Source organism: Pinus tabuliformis, chromosome 7 (assembly GCF_031772625.1).
Source record: "Pinus tabuliformis cultivar Carrire ecotype Pingquan chromosome 7, CPIR1, whole genome shotgun sequence".
Lineage (NCBI taxonomy): Eukaryota > Viridiplantae > Streptophyta > Pinopsida > Pinales > Pinaceae > Pinus > Pinus tabuliformis.
Window position 1 is genome coordinate 1,167,151,177 of NC_142293.1, and position 15,727 is coordinate 1,167,166,903.

The following is a 15,727-nucleotide window of genomic DNA, read 5'->3' on the forward strand; positions in this document are numbered from 1 at the left end:
TCATTAAAAAATGAAACAACTCCATTTCCAAATCGAGTCTTTGATTATGATCTCGTAAAATCCAAGTCGAGACTTTCAAAGATCTCGGAGGTAAACCTTCATTCCAACCACTGTTTTGAATGCAATTAAGCTTGGGGGGCATGCACCTCGATTTGCATCATTATGCTAGTGGCATGCAAACTTATCACGAGTAGTGTTACTGCAAGGTTAAAGCTCGTTAAAAAATAAACCCGCCTCGAGCAGTTTTAACACGGAATTCAAGCTCGTTAAAAAATAAACATAAGCAATGAGAAAATGTTTCCCCCAGAGTTTAAGCTCATTTATTAAAAAATGAACCAATTTCCGGTAAATAACCATCATGAATGCATCATCATCAGCCTTTGAATCCTTGGTCATGTTCTCATCATCACCTCCACTCTGTATTGGCCGATCATTCACCTCCATTTGATTGTTTACCCTTTTTGAGGAACAGTTGTAAAGAATGATCTTGCTAGCCATCCTTGTGACATTGCCATGATTGGAAGATTCCAAACCTTACCTGGAATTAGCTACTACCCGAATTTATCACTCGTTCCTCAAAACACGAGTCTCATTTAAGCTCTTTTCATCTTAATCGTAAAATATGAAAAGATTGCCGAGAAATTGGCCTCTCCAGCTCGTTAAAGTGACTGGAAGTGTTATTCCTCCTTTATAATTTAATATTTTTGGACCTGAGGGATTATTACACAAAAATATCGAGCGCTTGTTTTGTTCGGCTCGTTAAAATTAGCGAAAATTCGTCCCTTTTGTATTATTTTATACTTTTTTGGACTTAAGGGATTATATGACGAAAAAGGATTGTTGGAGTTTTCTTTACGTCCCTTTTCAGAATCTCTAAAATTGAAAAGGACGGAGTTATCTTTGTCGTTAAACTCGTTAAAACCGAATAGTGACAAACTTGTCCATACAGACAAGAACGAGTTTCACTATCGCTAGGCTCGTTAAAACATAGCGATGGGTTTTCATGAAGGTAAAATTATAGAACAAGCATATGTTATCCTCCTCAAGCTTGACAAAAATAAAGAGGTACTAGTCAGCAATGACTGGGGAAAATTGGGAAGAAAACTTGAAGAAACTTTATTGGTAGCAAGTCGCTCTTGAACATGACACTTTCACTCCGCATCCGACTCGGGTTGGGTTGTTCCATTCACTGGTCATATCACCATTGGTCCATCACATCATCCATATTTGGGGTTAACGCTACCAATCCATCATGTCAGTGTCATCGGTATGTTCAAGAGAAGTCACTCAGAGGATTCACTTGTGTCTCATCCACTGCAATACATTTATGCGCCATTCTTTCATGACCGCCACCCTGAACCTTATATCATCAGATCGTTTTCACCTCCATTAAAATCATTTGCTCCATTCTGTGTCATTGATGTGGGATTCACTAAGGCCCTCCTATGACGGATCGCTTCTTGTCGACATCAGCTCATTATCCAGGAAGTCGATCTAGGAACAAACCTTTCAGTACTTTGAAGCTTGGATGCCTCAATGGCAAGTTTCTCACTTCTGGCGACAGGTTTACATCAATGGCCTTCGACCGAAAGATTTTGCGTGGTGTTTGACACTAAGTCCCTTATTCACACCACGTGAATTATACTGTAGTACCTTGAGGGTCATCATCATTATCGGTGATTCCTCTCACGCCTGTTAACAGCTTACATCACTGGCTGGTAATCAGGCAATGTCTTTCCATGTTCGACTCCAGAACATCTCTCACATGGATCGACTTGTACTTTGAGTGAAGATCGAATGAGATTGAAGACCCCGGATCTAGTTTCATCCATCCGGGCTGTGATATATATTCAGGAAAATAAAGACATCAAATGTACATCATTGCTGCATAGATAATCATCCAATCTAAGGGATGATGGCTCTACCAGAATCATCAGTCCACACACAGATGATTTTTTGTCTTATGTACATGAAAATGAATTTATAAAGCTGAGCATGGGAATGCCCGCCTCAGCTAGATCATGAAAATATTATGAAGATAATGTATTGTATTGTATCTTATTACAGGTCGCCTTCCAACTCGAAAAAACTTCGGATCCTCATGATAAAGCATTTCACCCAACATCAAAAGATTAACAACCTCATGCTTTAGGGGGCAACTGTTATAGAGATTTTTGGGCAATGCAACCCCAATCATATATGTCCATAAACCAAGGGCTCCTAACTCCCTAAAAGTGTTGTTCCAACCCCTCAAATAACAAGGTCAGCTGATTACATCATCTCCCAGAAGTTCTCCATGAAAAACTAAGAACTGGTCAAAACTGGACCATATCACTTGCTCCATGGTAAAAGTGCAATGCATCCCACCTAATGCACATGGGAGGTGCGATGCATACTGAAAAGCCCTTCTATGGGGTGCAATGGACGAGAATAGACAAGTGGTGGAGACAGTTTGCGAGGTGGATGATCATGGAATATTCCAGAAACTTCTCCTGTGACACTTGCCTCTCAGAATATCCAAAGGATGAGTAAGAGATCAATGAGATCTCCAAGTGGAATCAAGAACTATCAGAGAGAAGACACTAATCAAAAACCCAGAGCTGACTCACACCTCTGCAAATATCTATATATAGATCTCTCATCCCAGAGATCCAGGAGGTTGGAGGCTGGAATTTTGTATCTTGTAAGGAAGTGCTGCTGGTTTCTTGGTGTAACATCATAGTGTTGGGTGATATAAGCTTTTCATGAGGTGAAGAAGGGATTTCTTGCAGAGAGGATGACATTGGGTCAGAACAATTGGTTGTAATCCTCTTTTCTATTCTTGATTATTAATAAAGCTATTCAAGTTTTCCTCCACATTCTTGTATGATTGATGATATATGCATTTGTGTGGTCAATATATATCTGGTCCTATATTGTTTATGATAGTAGATCTATGTTCTTGGATAGTGTTATGCTGCTTTGATTCTTCAGGTGCTCTTTGAAGCTGGGTAGATGAGGAAGCAAGTGGCAAAGATCTATCAGAAGGGAGAGGAATCAAGAAAGGAGCCAAGCACAAGACAGAGGTTGGTCTCCTTTGTTCCCCTCTTATCTACTTCTCATAAATGAAAACGAAAGTGGTTTTAGTTTGTTTTTTTCTAAGGTAGCTACCAGCCTTAGTGGGACTAGCAACTCTGCATAGACACTAGATTTCCCGATAACACCTTCACCTCTCCAAAACTCAGAAAATAGTCAATCTACAACCGAAGCATACAATCAACCTCTTGCTATTTACACATCTTTTAGACAAGAATTCTTTGCTTTGTCAATCAATCATTCTGATATAACCTTCCTTGAAGGTGGTTTTAATCAAACATAGGCTCTGATACCACCTGATTTGAAAATGGGGCACTTAGGCTTCTTGTCTCACTTACAAGAACCTCTCCCACTTCCAAAACTTTAAATATTCCCAAGTCTTATTGATTAACCAATGCAGAATTAAGAAATGCTTGAAAATATAAGTGTATGCTTATATTTATTGTTGGATATTTATGGTGCTTTAAAATCTATTGTGTATGCTGATATGTAAATACATACAATAAATACGAATGCATCAATAAACAATCACACAAAAACAACAATTTAATTAGGATTTCACCCACAACTCTTGGGCTACATCTCCATGAGCTCTAGTCAACTCAACTAGGCTCTCTAGGATTATAGAATAAGTCCTTTTTACAAGCTCTTGGCTCAACTCCTACTATTTTACGCAGAAATAGTGGGTTCAGACACCATTTTATCCCTTGGCTCTTGAAGCTCTGGCTCTTGGCTATGGCTCTTAGCTCTTGGCTCTAGCTCTTTGGCTCTGGCTCTTTGGCTCTTTGGCTCTAGCTCTAGCTCTTTCTCTTTGGTTTTGGATCCTTTATGATCTCTATAAGTTTACAGCTCTCTTGGATTTTCACTTGACTTCCAAGTGACCCCCTTGCTTGTGTGCACCTCTGCTTTTGCTTTCTGCGCTCTCTTTCTGCTACTGCCTTTTCTCACTGCTCTCTTTCACCTTAGCTTCTTGCTTTAGTTTTGCCTTCTACAACAAACCCCCAACAACCAACGACAACAACTCAACAACCAACAACACCCACGTCGTTTCTGACATTCATGGCTTTTAAGTCAAACCAGCGCTGCCTGTTCACTTTCCCTTTTGGACTCTTTGTCTTCCAACATTTGTCTGCTCAAATCCCCTCCCTAAGCATTAGAAATCATTTCCAAATGCCCTCAGGAATAGTGGCCACCTATGCTGTAATGGAAGAGTGCATTGGCACTTAAAATTCCCAAGAAATAGTTGTTCCCTGTTTACACAGAGAAACGTTGTAAAACACGGGAAAACTTGCCAAATCTCTGTTTATCAGACTTCAAAAGTCATTAACTCCACCTTATATTTCTATCAAGTCCCCCTGGAATTGCTATTGTAAGTCACCATGCCCATGTTTCATCGTTTTCTTTTGTATTTATAAAAATACATTAAAACATTAAAAATCCATAAAATGGCTTTTAGATGGACTTGAAAAATTATGTATTGGCATTGACAAAACCCTTTCGGGTCTGTCGCATCGCATCGACACATATATATGTGGCCCACTCTGTCGCATGAACCTAATGTGATATTATGATATCGCAATCGTGCATCACATGGGTTCGGGGATCCCATATTGCATGACCAATGATGACGCTGATTGCGATTGGCCGATATCAGTGATCGACATATTGCTCGGCCTGATCCTTATGTTATCACATGTTTTTCCTCCGACTCGATATGTCGGGGATCAATGATCGGGCGTGGCTTCTCTTTTTCACTTAATCCACTCTTTTTCCGTGGTCCGATGCGATTTTCCCTTTTGAAGGGATTTTTTTTTCCTTTTTAAAGGATTTTTCCTCTTTTTCTAAGGAACAAAGGGCATCTTCCTTAATCAATAAGTTCTGCATCCTAAGTCCATTTTTGTCCATTCAAGTTGGAGTAGATTTAGGAGGAGAAGATCTCTGCAATGGGTCTATTTCTAGGAACTTCCTCGGACTTTCATTTTTACTCTGTAAGGAACATCTTGACTTAGGAATCTATCCAAAATCCATTTTGGATGAATATCTGAAGGATCAGCTGAGAAATTTAGGTGTCGGCACCCGAACCAAAAAAGAGAAAAATATTGATTTCTCATTATCTAACCATATTATATATTTTTGTCGTTATTCAAATGAAAACTCTGGTAGGAGGGCTATGACCAATTCCTTTGGTCTACCTTAGGAGACTTAGTCACCGAGGAAGAAGTTTTTGAAGACGAGTTCTGTCTGCGCCAAACTTAAGAGAGTCAACATACCAACAGAGCGGTTGTGAGTGAGACGTAGGAACTGAAAACATGAAGGGAAAACATTACCTTGTCATGGGGGACATTCAAACCCTAACATCTGGAGGATTTTCGAGATGTCATTCAATCCTCTCCATTCTCTTGTGTAAGATACCCATATGATTTTGTTGTCAGTGCAAGATAGTTTATCCCAGCAAAAACTTCATCTTCCAGTAAAGGTCAAGAGTTTGTATATATTGGCTCAACCGTCCCATTGTGTGTCGTATACCTATGATCCAATAATCCCATTGAGTCAGAATATCAATGTTTAAGAGATTAGTTCTATGAGAGGATTATTTTCCCTTAGATTGGGAGAGTTCCTCCTAAACATTGGTTGGCGTAATCTCCAATTAGTGAGATGAAAATATTTCTACCCTATGGTGCATGCCAATATGGCCTCTGTGGGCCTACTCTTGGTAATGATCAACTCCCTTCTAACGCAATACCATTTGCATGGAATGGGGATTAGACCAATGGGTAGATAGAATTTAGAAGTAGTTCAAGCTCAACCTAGGATAAGAGAGGTGCAATGGTGTTTCCCCAAGAAATCAATGCCTAGGATAAAACCTCAAAACAATCTGAAATGAGGAGAGGAAATATCTAAATCCATTGACCATGAATTCCCTGCCCAATATAAACCCCTAGTTGTGACAATAAACCACAAAGATAGCCACCCCTTTAGAAGAAAAAAAAAATTATTACAGGTAAATAAAGAACCGACATCATTTTCAATATGGGAGTGTGAGGAGTGTGAAAATCATAAAATAACAAAGACACAGACCCAAAATCACTAGCCACAAAATTTCCCAAAGATAAAAATAAAAAGCTAGGAGATGGAAAGGAAATAGAATAGCCTATTGGCCACAAATTCCCCAACCAATGCAACCAAAAAACAAGACCAATAAACAACGAGGCTAACACTCCTCTTAGATTAGGATATCATTCATGAGAAACAAGAAGCAACACTACTCAAAGAGGGTGGAAGGAATGAGCATAAAGCTCGAACTGAAACCAAGGAGAATGGATTAACACATAATACAAATTTTTACCAAGATGTGGAATTAGAAATTCATACCTAGAATAATAGGGAAATGAGAGTGAAAAGGGAAAAATAAATGACCAGCAACATCGCTCAAGCGCCACATAGAGCACCCTATAAATTTTCCAAATTAACTACAACAGTAGAAAGTGGAGGATAGACACATTAATACTAGATAACTCTCAAATCCACAACATTTAGAGGAGAGAACCAATTACATTTCGATGAAGACTCGCTTGTGTAGTTAGCACTTATGTGTTGCAAGAACATTCATAAACATTATATACTCCTCGCTCAATAACCCTTCTCACTAGTGAGACTGGCTCATCCTCCATCACCTTCTTCCCTCTATTTGCAACCGGAGATCCAACGTTCCTTCGCTAAGGATTTAACAATCTAGATAGAGTGATAACCAGCTTTACCATCACATGAATAAATTGATCTCTCTCTCTCTAGCCATAGTAAGTCATCGTCTCCTTCCCATTAGAACTAATAGAATTTGCACCATGCCCATAATCTTATTACTTTGGTTGAACATAACTTCATCTTTGGTAGGTTGTTACATCCCTCGACTCATTTTCCAGTTGAGGAAGTGACATCCCGCCCCTTGCCTCACTAGTGAACCCATCGGGGGAAATTAATTATAATTATATTTATTTAAATTTATATATTTATTTAATTATATTAAGATGATTGACTTAAGATATAAAACAATAATAGTAATTATATTTCATCAATTCATTAAAATAAATAAATTGTTCCATTTATGTATTTTTTTTAAAAGAGTAATTGTTAATTCAACTCTATTGAAATATTTATCATTATTAATTGTTTTTCATCATGTGTTGAAGAAAATAATGTTGTATCCCCATTTTAGTCTAAAGAATAAAATAAGGAGTGAATAAAAACTCTCGAATGCCATCTCTCCTCTTTTTCAATACATATCATTTAGAATATATTCAGAGGATGTGCATATATAAAAGTTGTGTGACTTTCGTATATTAACATCTTTCATATATGCACATGTCATTAATATATTCACAACTTTAGTATATGTACATATATATTGTATATACATTTTTACTATATATTAGCATATCTTTCGAATATGTGCATATCTGGAATTCATGCATATATAGTAGATTTTCAGATATAGAAGATATGCATATATAAAGAAGTTACACATATACGAAATATAAGAGCATATACGAAAGTTGTGCATATATGGAATATATGCACATATACAAAACACATACGCATATACGAAAGATGTACATATCTAGAGACTCTCATATATGCATATTACATAAGTTGTGAATAGATTTTGTATACGTGTGACTTATGTATATATGTAAAACTTCTGTATATGTGCATATGTGGAAGATATGCACATCTTTCGTATATGTGCAACTTTTGTATATGTGCATCTACTATATATCAGTAACTTCCCTGTATGGGCATATACAAAATCCATCCGTCACATGAACCTATGTATATATAAAGTCATTGTGCATGCACAACTTCCATATATCCGGATATTTTTTTATATGTATAAATTTTGTATATGCGCATATACAAAAGATACGTGATATAGAATATGCATATATATAGAATTTGTGTGAATTATATATATGTTCAGCTTCTATATAAGTATAAATTTTCATAAATGTGCATATCTTCCATATATGTGCATCTATCGTATATGCACAACTTCCATATATGCGCATATACAAAGCTGCGCTTACTTTGTATATGCACAACTTCTGTATATGTGCATATATTTCATATATGTGTTATATGGAAGTTACACACATGTAGAGGATCTCATATATGCATGAAGTGCGTTAGGTGTAAAAGTTTTATGTAAGATTGTGTCATTCTAACTAAAAATATTTGAAACTAAATTAATTGATTGAATATATGGAAGTTATTAAAAATCACATTTCATATTGTAGCTTATCTTTCCATGATTTTGACTTGTAACCATATTCTCTTTTCTTATTGACCGGGATCAAGAAAATGTGTTTTTTCTTGATAGTGATCTTGGATAGAGTTATAATATTGAAAAAAAATATGTTGTATTATTGACATGCTTTGCCTATCAAGTTGTTCAATCCATATGCCTGTTCCAAATTTCTAGGTATTATGGATCTCAATTTGTCATGATTCAATGAGTGAACATGTTTAATCTTAATTTCACAGAAGCATATATGCATATATAAAAAATTTGTTCATATACAAAATCTTTTGTGTATATGCATATACAAAACCTATACATATATGAAATCTGCACATATAAGCTTCTGTATATACACAAATTCTATATATGTTCAACCTTCATATTTACACATATCTTCCTTATATGCATAACTTTTGTATATGTACATGTACAAAAGTGAATATACATAATTTGTACTCATATTATAGAAGTCGCCCACAAATTATGTATATGCACAACTTCTGTATGCGTATATATGAAAGATATGCACAAATATGAAAGTTGCAAATATAGAGAAGATATGTGCATATACGGAAGATATGTGAATCTTCTGAATATACACAATTTCTATATATGTGCATCTATTGTATATGTGCAACTTATATATATGTATATGGAGAAGCTTTTCTCAAAATATACCTCCTTATATGCGCAACCTCTATTTCTGTGCAAATGTTCCGTATATGCACATATCTTTCATATATACACAACTTCTGTACATGAGCATATCTTCATTATATTTGTAAACTTTGTATATGTGTATATACAGAAGTTGCATATATATGGAAGTTGTGCATATATGAAGGATATCTCATGCATAAGGTGTGTATATATAGAAACTGTGTGAATTTTGTATATCTGTAGCTTCTGTGTATACATAAAATCTCCAAATAGGGAAACTCCCCTATCAGGAAACTCTTGGAATCTGTTTTTTAAATCATCACAAACCCTGCATTTCCAAACCCTTCAACACTAATCATTATTGAAACCCTCACAAAGACAAAAGGAAACTATTTATATTATTTTGTTATTAATGGTTATTAGTTGAAATGTTACAATCCTTCCACATTCATATTGCACAAAAAAGGAATACAAGATCCCTCTATATGTAGTTTTTTCCATTTGGAAGTTGAAACGGTTCAACATCTATTCTTTGGATGTGAATTCATAGATCAAGTATGACATCATGCCTTTAACGATCTGAATCATAGCTCTATAAGACTAGATCATGCAGAAGAATGCTTTATTAGTAGAGTACATACGAAAATATAGGTACGAAAGTTTGCTAGTGATCCCCAAATTCTTATGTCATAAGATGTGGTTCACATTAAATAGGAAAATATTTTTTGAAGAAATATTAAAACATGAGCCAAATGATTGTGGATATATGCGAACAAACCAATTAATCTACACCTCATGAATACCAAAAAAATAAATATATATACAAACTTCTTTGATCACACTGCCCATTACTTACAAATTACTTTAGTGTGATGTCCTCATCACATTCAACCACACTAATTTTGATGACAACTTTCATCACATTCCTCTTCTTTTGCCTTGTCATGAAAACTTTATGTTCTAGGCTGTAGAATACATCCAAGGGAGATATTTACTCAATCTTCAGTACAAATTCAAATATGGGGTGTGTCGGGTGACTTCCATGTCATCAGTGATAATTGCCTTGTCAGAAGATCCATTATAGAGCAAAATCTTCTTAGTAACCTCATGAGTATGAAGAATTTGTATAGGATTTGTGGTAAGAGTTTCCTACAAGGTAGTATTGACAATATTATAAAATTTTTCCCATACTTTATCCAAATCATTGGTAGAAACTAATTTATTAGTCTGTTGTGTTGATGATGTGATTTCAGTGTTCCCCTTCTTGACTTTAGGTTCCTTTTGGACTTGAGCTGTAACCAAGTATTGATGTAGAACTGGCTGTGAAACACTTAGGATGTTGAGGGGGGGATATTTTCCAACCTGTTGTTCCTATATTCTTTGAATTTCTCCAGATCTACTAGCCTTAGATGAGCTTCGGCTAATCTCTCTACTTTCTGATACTTTGTGACTGTGTTGAAAAGGTCATCAAAATCACCGTGCTTACGCTAGAATTGTCTCACTTTGACATGCATTGTGACATGCGTTGTGAATTGCTTCACTTATTTTATGATTTACAGATGCTTAGCCGCCCCACATGTTCTCCCTGTCTACGTACCAGATAAACTTTTCGCTAGAGAAGTAGCATATGAGACTGTGGGGAATGGACTCACCAAATCTCTTAGGAAAACCAAAAATTCTGTTTGGCCACCTTTTCCTATTCACTGTGGAGATTTTACCACGGAGAATTTCAGGCATGTAACACTTGAAATTGATAAAATTATATGCATGAAAATTCCAACTATCCGACCCAAGCAATACGACCTGGTCAATAAAGATCAAAATGTCATAGCATAGGTCAAAGTGAGACAATTCCAACACAAACACGATTATTTTGATGACCTTTTCAAGACAGCCGCAGACTATTAGAAGTATAGAAATTAGTCAAAGCTCGTCCAAGCCCAGTAGATATGGAGAAATTAAAATAATACAGGACCAATAGGCTGGAAAATATCCCCCTCGACATGCTAAGTGTTTCAAAGCTATTTCTACATCAATACCTGGTTACAGCTCAAGTCTAGAAAGAACTTGAAGTCAAGAAGGGGAACATTGAAAGTATATCCTCAACAAAACAGACTGATAAATCTATGTCTACCATCGATTTGGATAAAGTATGGGAAATTTTCTATAAGATTGTAAATACTGTCTTGTAGGAAACGCTTACCACAAATCCTATAGAAATTCTTAATACTCCTGAGGTTACTAAGAAGATTCCGCTCAATATTGGATCTTCTGATAAGGAAATCAGCACCGATGACTTGGAAAACATCACGACACACCGCACATTTGAATTTGTACTCAAGATTGAAGAAATACCTCCCTTGGATGTATTCTACAACCCAAAACATAAAGTTTTCATGACAAGGAAAAATAAGAGGAATGTGATGAAAGTTGTCAACAAAATTAGTGGGGTTGAATGTGATGAGGATGTCACACTAAAGTAATTTGTAATTAATGGGTAGTGTGATCAAAGAAGTTTGTAAATATATTTATATTTTGGTATTCATGAGGTGTATATTAATTTGTTTGTTCACATATATTCACAATCAATTGGCTCATATTTTAATCTTTCTTCAAAAAAAAATTTCCCTATTTCATGTGAACCATATGTTATGACATAAGAATTTGGGGATCACTAGCCAAGTTTCTTACCTATATTTCTGTATGTACTCTACTAATCAAGAATTCCTCTCCATGATCTAGTATTCTAGAGATATGATTCAGCTCTTTAAAGATATGATGTCCTACTTGATCTATGAATTCACATCCAAAGAACAACTGTTGAACCATTTCAACTTCCAAATGGAAAAAAGTACATATAGAGGGATCTTGTATTCCTTTTTTGTGCAATATGAATTTGGAATGTTTGTAACATTTTAAGTAATAATGATTAATAGCAAAATAATATAAATATTTTCCTTTTGTCTTTGTGATCGTTTCAAGAATGATCAATGTTTAAGGTTTTGGAAATGCAAGCCTTGCAGTGATCTAAAAATATGATCTCAAGAGTTTCGTGAGAGGGCATATTCTTGATTTTGAGATTTTTTGTATACACAGAAGCTATGGATATACACAATTCACATAGTTTCTATATATACACACCTTCTGCATGACATGTCTTTTGTATATGCACAACTTCCATATATGTGCAACTTTTGTATATACACATATACAGAAGTTCCACATATAATGAAGATATGCGCATATAAGTAAGTTGTGTATATATGAAAGATATATGTATATATGGAATATATGCAAATAAATAGAGGTTGCACATATACAGAGGTTGAAGTTTGAGCACAACTTCTGCATATGCGTATATATACAAGATACACATATACGATAGATGCATATATACAGAAACTGCGCATATAGGAAAGCTACACATATTTAGAAGATGCACATATATTCTATATATGTGCAACTTCTGTATATGCCCATATCTTTTGTATATGTCAAACTTTCATATTTGTGCATATCTTCCATATATACGCATACAAAAGTTGTGCATACACAATAGATGCACATATATGAAATTTATACTTATACAAAAGATGCACATATATATAATTCACAGAACTTCTATATAGCATATCTTCTGTATATGCACAACTTTTGTATATGCGCATATGCATATACAAAATTTGTACATATAAAAAAATATGTGCATATATGGAAGTTGTGCATATACGATGACTATATATATACATAGGTTCATGTTATGCATAGATTTTGTATATGCACATATACAAAAGCTACACATATATGGAAGATGCACATATCTTCCGTATATGCACAATTTTTGTATATGTGTATGTCTTATGTATATGTTCATATCTTCCTTATATGCACAACTTTCGTATATACTCTTATCTTCGGTATATGTGTAACTTCTGTGTATATGAATATCTTCTATATATGAAAATCTACTATATATGGATGACTTCTAGATATGCACATATACAAAAGATATGTTCATATATGGAAAAAACACATATACAAAATATATGTGCATATACTAAATTTGTGAATATATGAAAGATGTGCGTATATGAAAGTCACACAACTTTTATATATGCACATATTCTGAATATATTCTATATGGTATGTATCAAAAGAGAAGAGAAATCGCCTTTGAGAGTTTTTATTCACTCCTTTTATTGTTTAGAATAAAATGGGGATAGAACATTATTTTCTTCAACACATAATGAAAAACAATTAATAATCATAAATATTTCAATAGAGTTGAATTAACAATTACTCTTTTAAAAAAGATACATAAATTAAACAATTTATTTATTTTAATGAATTGATTAAATATAATTATTATTATTATTTTTTATCTTAAGTCAATCATATTAATATACAATAATTAAATAAATATATAAATATAAGTAAATATAATAATAATTAATTTCCCCAGATGGTTTCACTAATGAGGTGAGGGAGCTTTACAAAAGCAGTTTAAGACAAAAATATTTTAAGACAAAAAAAATTTAAGACAAAATTATTTTTAGACAAAACTTTATATTTAAGACAAAAGTAGTTTGAGAGAAAAATATTTTAAGACAAAACATTATATTGAAGACAATGACCACTTTAGATGAAACCTATTTAATACAATTAACAATTAAGACACAAACATATCAGTTTAGGACAATATTATATAACAACTACAAAATTGACTCTCATAGTGCGCCCTAAGTACGAGATTGTAGGCAACTACTACCTTCTGCCTATATCGATGTCTTTATTTTACTTACCATTCACATTATCTTATATAAAGACAACAATTTGTTCGGCTCTTTGTTCTGTGGGCGTAGTTGACTAAGAAGAACGTGACAAGTTTTACTGACAAGATTTCTCAGACATCAATTCCTCTTTTGTCCCTTTCATGTATGCTGATACGATTAGAGACAACTTGTCTATTGTTGCATTCAACACTGCTACATCGATGGTGGTTTTAAGACAATTTTTTAAGAGAAAAGAAATATTTTGTCTTCAAATTTTCAATATGAGGCGATAGAAAAAGAAGGTAAAGGTAAAGGATTAGGGGTCTATCTACTAGGATTCACCAAATGGTTGGTTTACCATGGTTGTGAAGTGATATTCAACAAAGGAAAACCATTCTTGAGACGCATAACCATGGGGTAGGTGAAGTAGATTGGGGTTTGTGTGAAGAACCTATATAAGATAGATCTTGAAGAACGTGCTACATTAAGCACTAAGGTATAGAAAGTGAAGGTCATGATGTCAATGAACTTTAGCACAAAATACTGGTCATTTGCATCATGGTACCTTGAATATTATAGAATAAATAACCACTGGCCTCCCTAAAGGAGCACTTAAGAAGTAGGATATATGAAAAGGATGTATGTTGCAAAAGTACATAAAATCCACATTCCGTGATCGGGACAACAAAGCACATGCAGTCCTAGAAAGTATCCACTATGATGTTTATGGACCTTTCATGACAACCTACACTATGAGACACAAATATTTTGTCGTTTTTGTTGATGACTTCTCACGGAAGTGTTGGATCTTATTCACATGGAATAAATATGAGACATTCTCTAAGTTCGTAGAATTCAAGAGACTGGTTGATAAAGAAGTTCGCAAGAAGGTGAAGGCTCTATTGTAGAGGCTGCAACACCCTACAAAATTTTGGCCTGCAGTTAAATTTTAGAACCTACTATGGATATTGTGATTAATCATTCCTTAGTCACTTATTGGTAAGTTAAGGATCTCAAGCTCCCCTTTTCGATCTTAAGAGTCATTCATGCTTTTATCTTTACCTAGAATGTGTCATCTTTGGGCATGGGGGTAATCGCTTGTCTGCAAGGAAGGTTTGTTTTCCTTCAAGGGGAAATACTTATGAGAATGGATTGTCCTCACCACATAGAGATGTTTCACACTCATTTAACACACTCTTACAGAAGTGTCACATTTATCCTCCCAAAGTCTATAATCAGAGCCGCACTTTCCGTATGCTGCCACAAAGGTTGTTGTATTAAGCGAAGTATGTGTTATATGTTATGGATAGTCTATGTTGTATCACTAATTTTTCGAGTGTGTGATCGTAGTCAAGTCTTATCACTATTCACATCAGTTCCACTGATCCCACACTTAGTTAAATTTCAAAGTTTTCCTAGAAACCTAGCCTCATTAGTTAAATTTCAAAGTTTTCCTAGAAACCTAGCCTCATCCAACTTTCCTCAACTACGCACTTCACATATGTAACCCTCAACATTTTCCCTTGCCTGCTGGAACTGTGCAATGTGCAGAAATCCCAACCTCCCTTGCCATTAAAAACTACGAAGTAGTTTCCTCTAGTGTCCTTCCCTCATTTGGAACCCACTATCTCCAGGAACTGTGCAGTTTTTTCCCTTGACTACCTAGTCTGCCTTGCGTCCTGAAATTACATAGATGTGTCCTCCAAGGGCCTCATCCCATAGTAGTACCTTGCATCCTAAAACTATGTAAATGTGTCCTCATACGGCCTCATCCCGCAATAGTCACTGCCCACTGAAACTACACAATTATGTCTCTCACAGTCCACGAAGAAAGATGACATGATAGATAAATCTCAAGGAGCCAAGGAAAAAAATAATCAGACCAAGGAACCCAAGGTATGATAGAATATCGTGACAACATCAA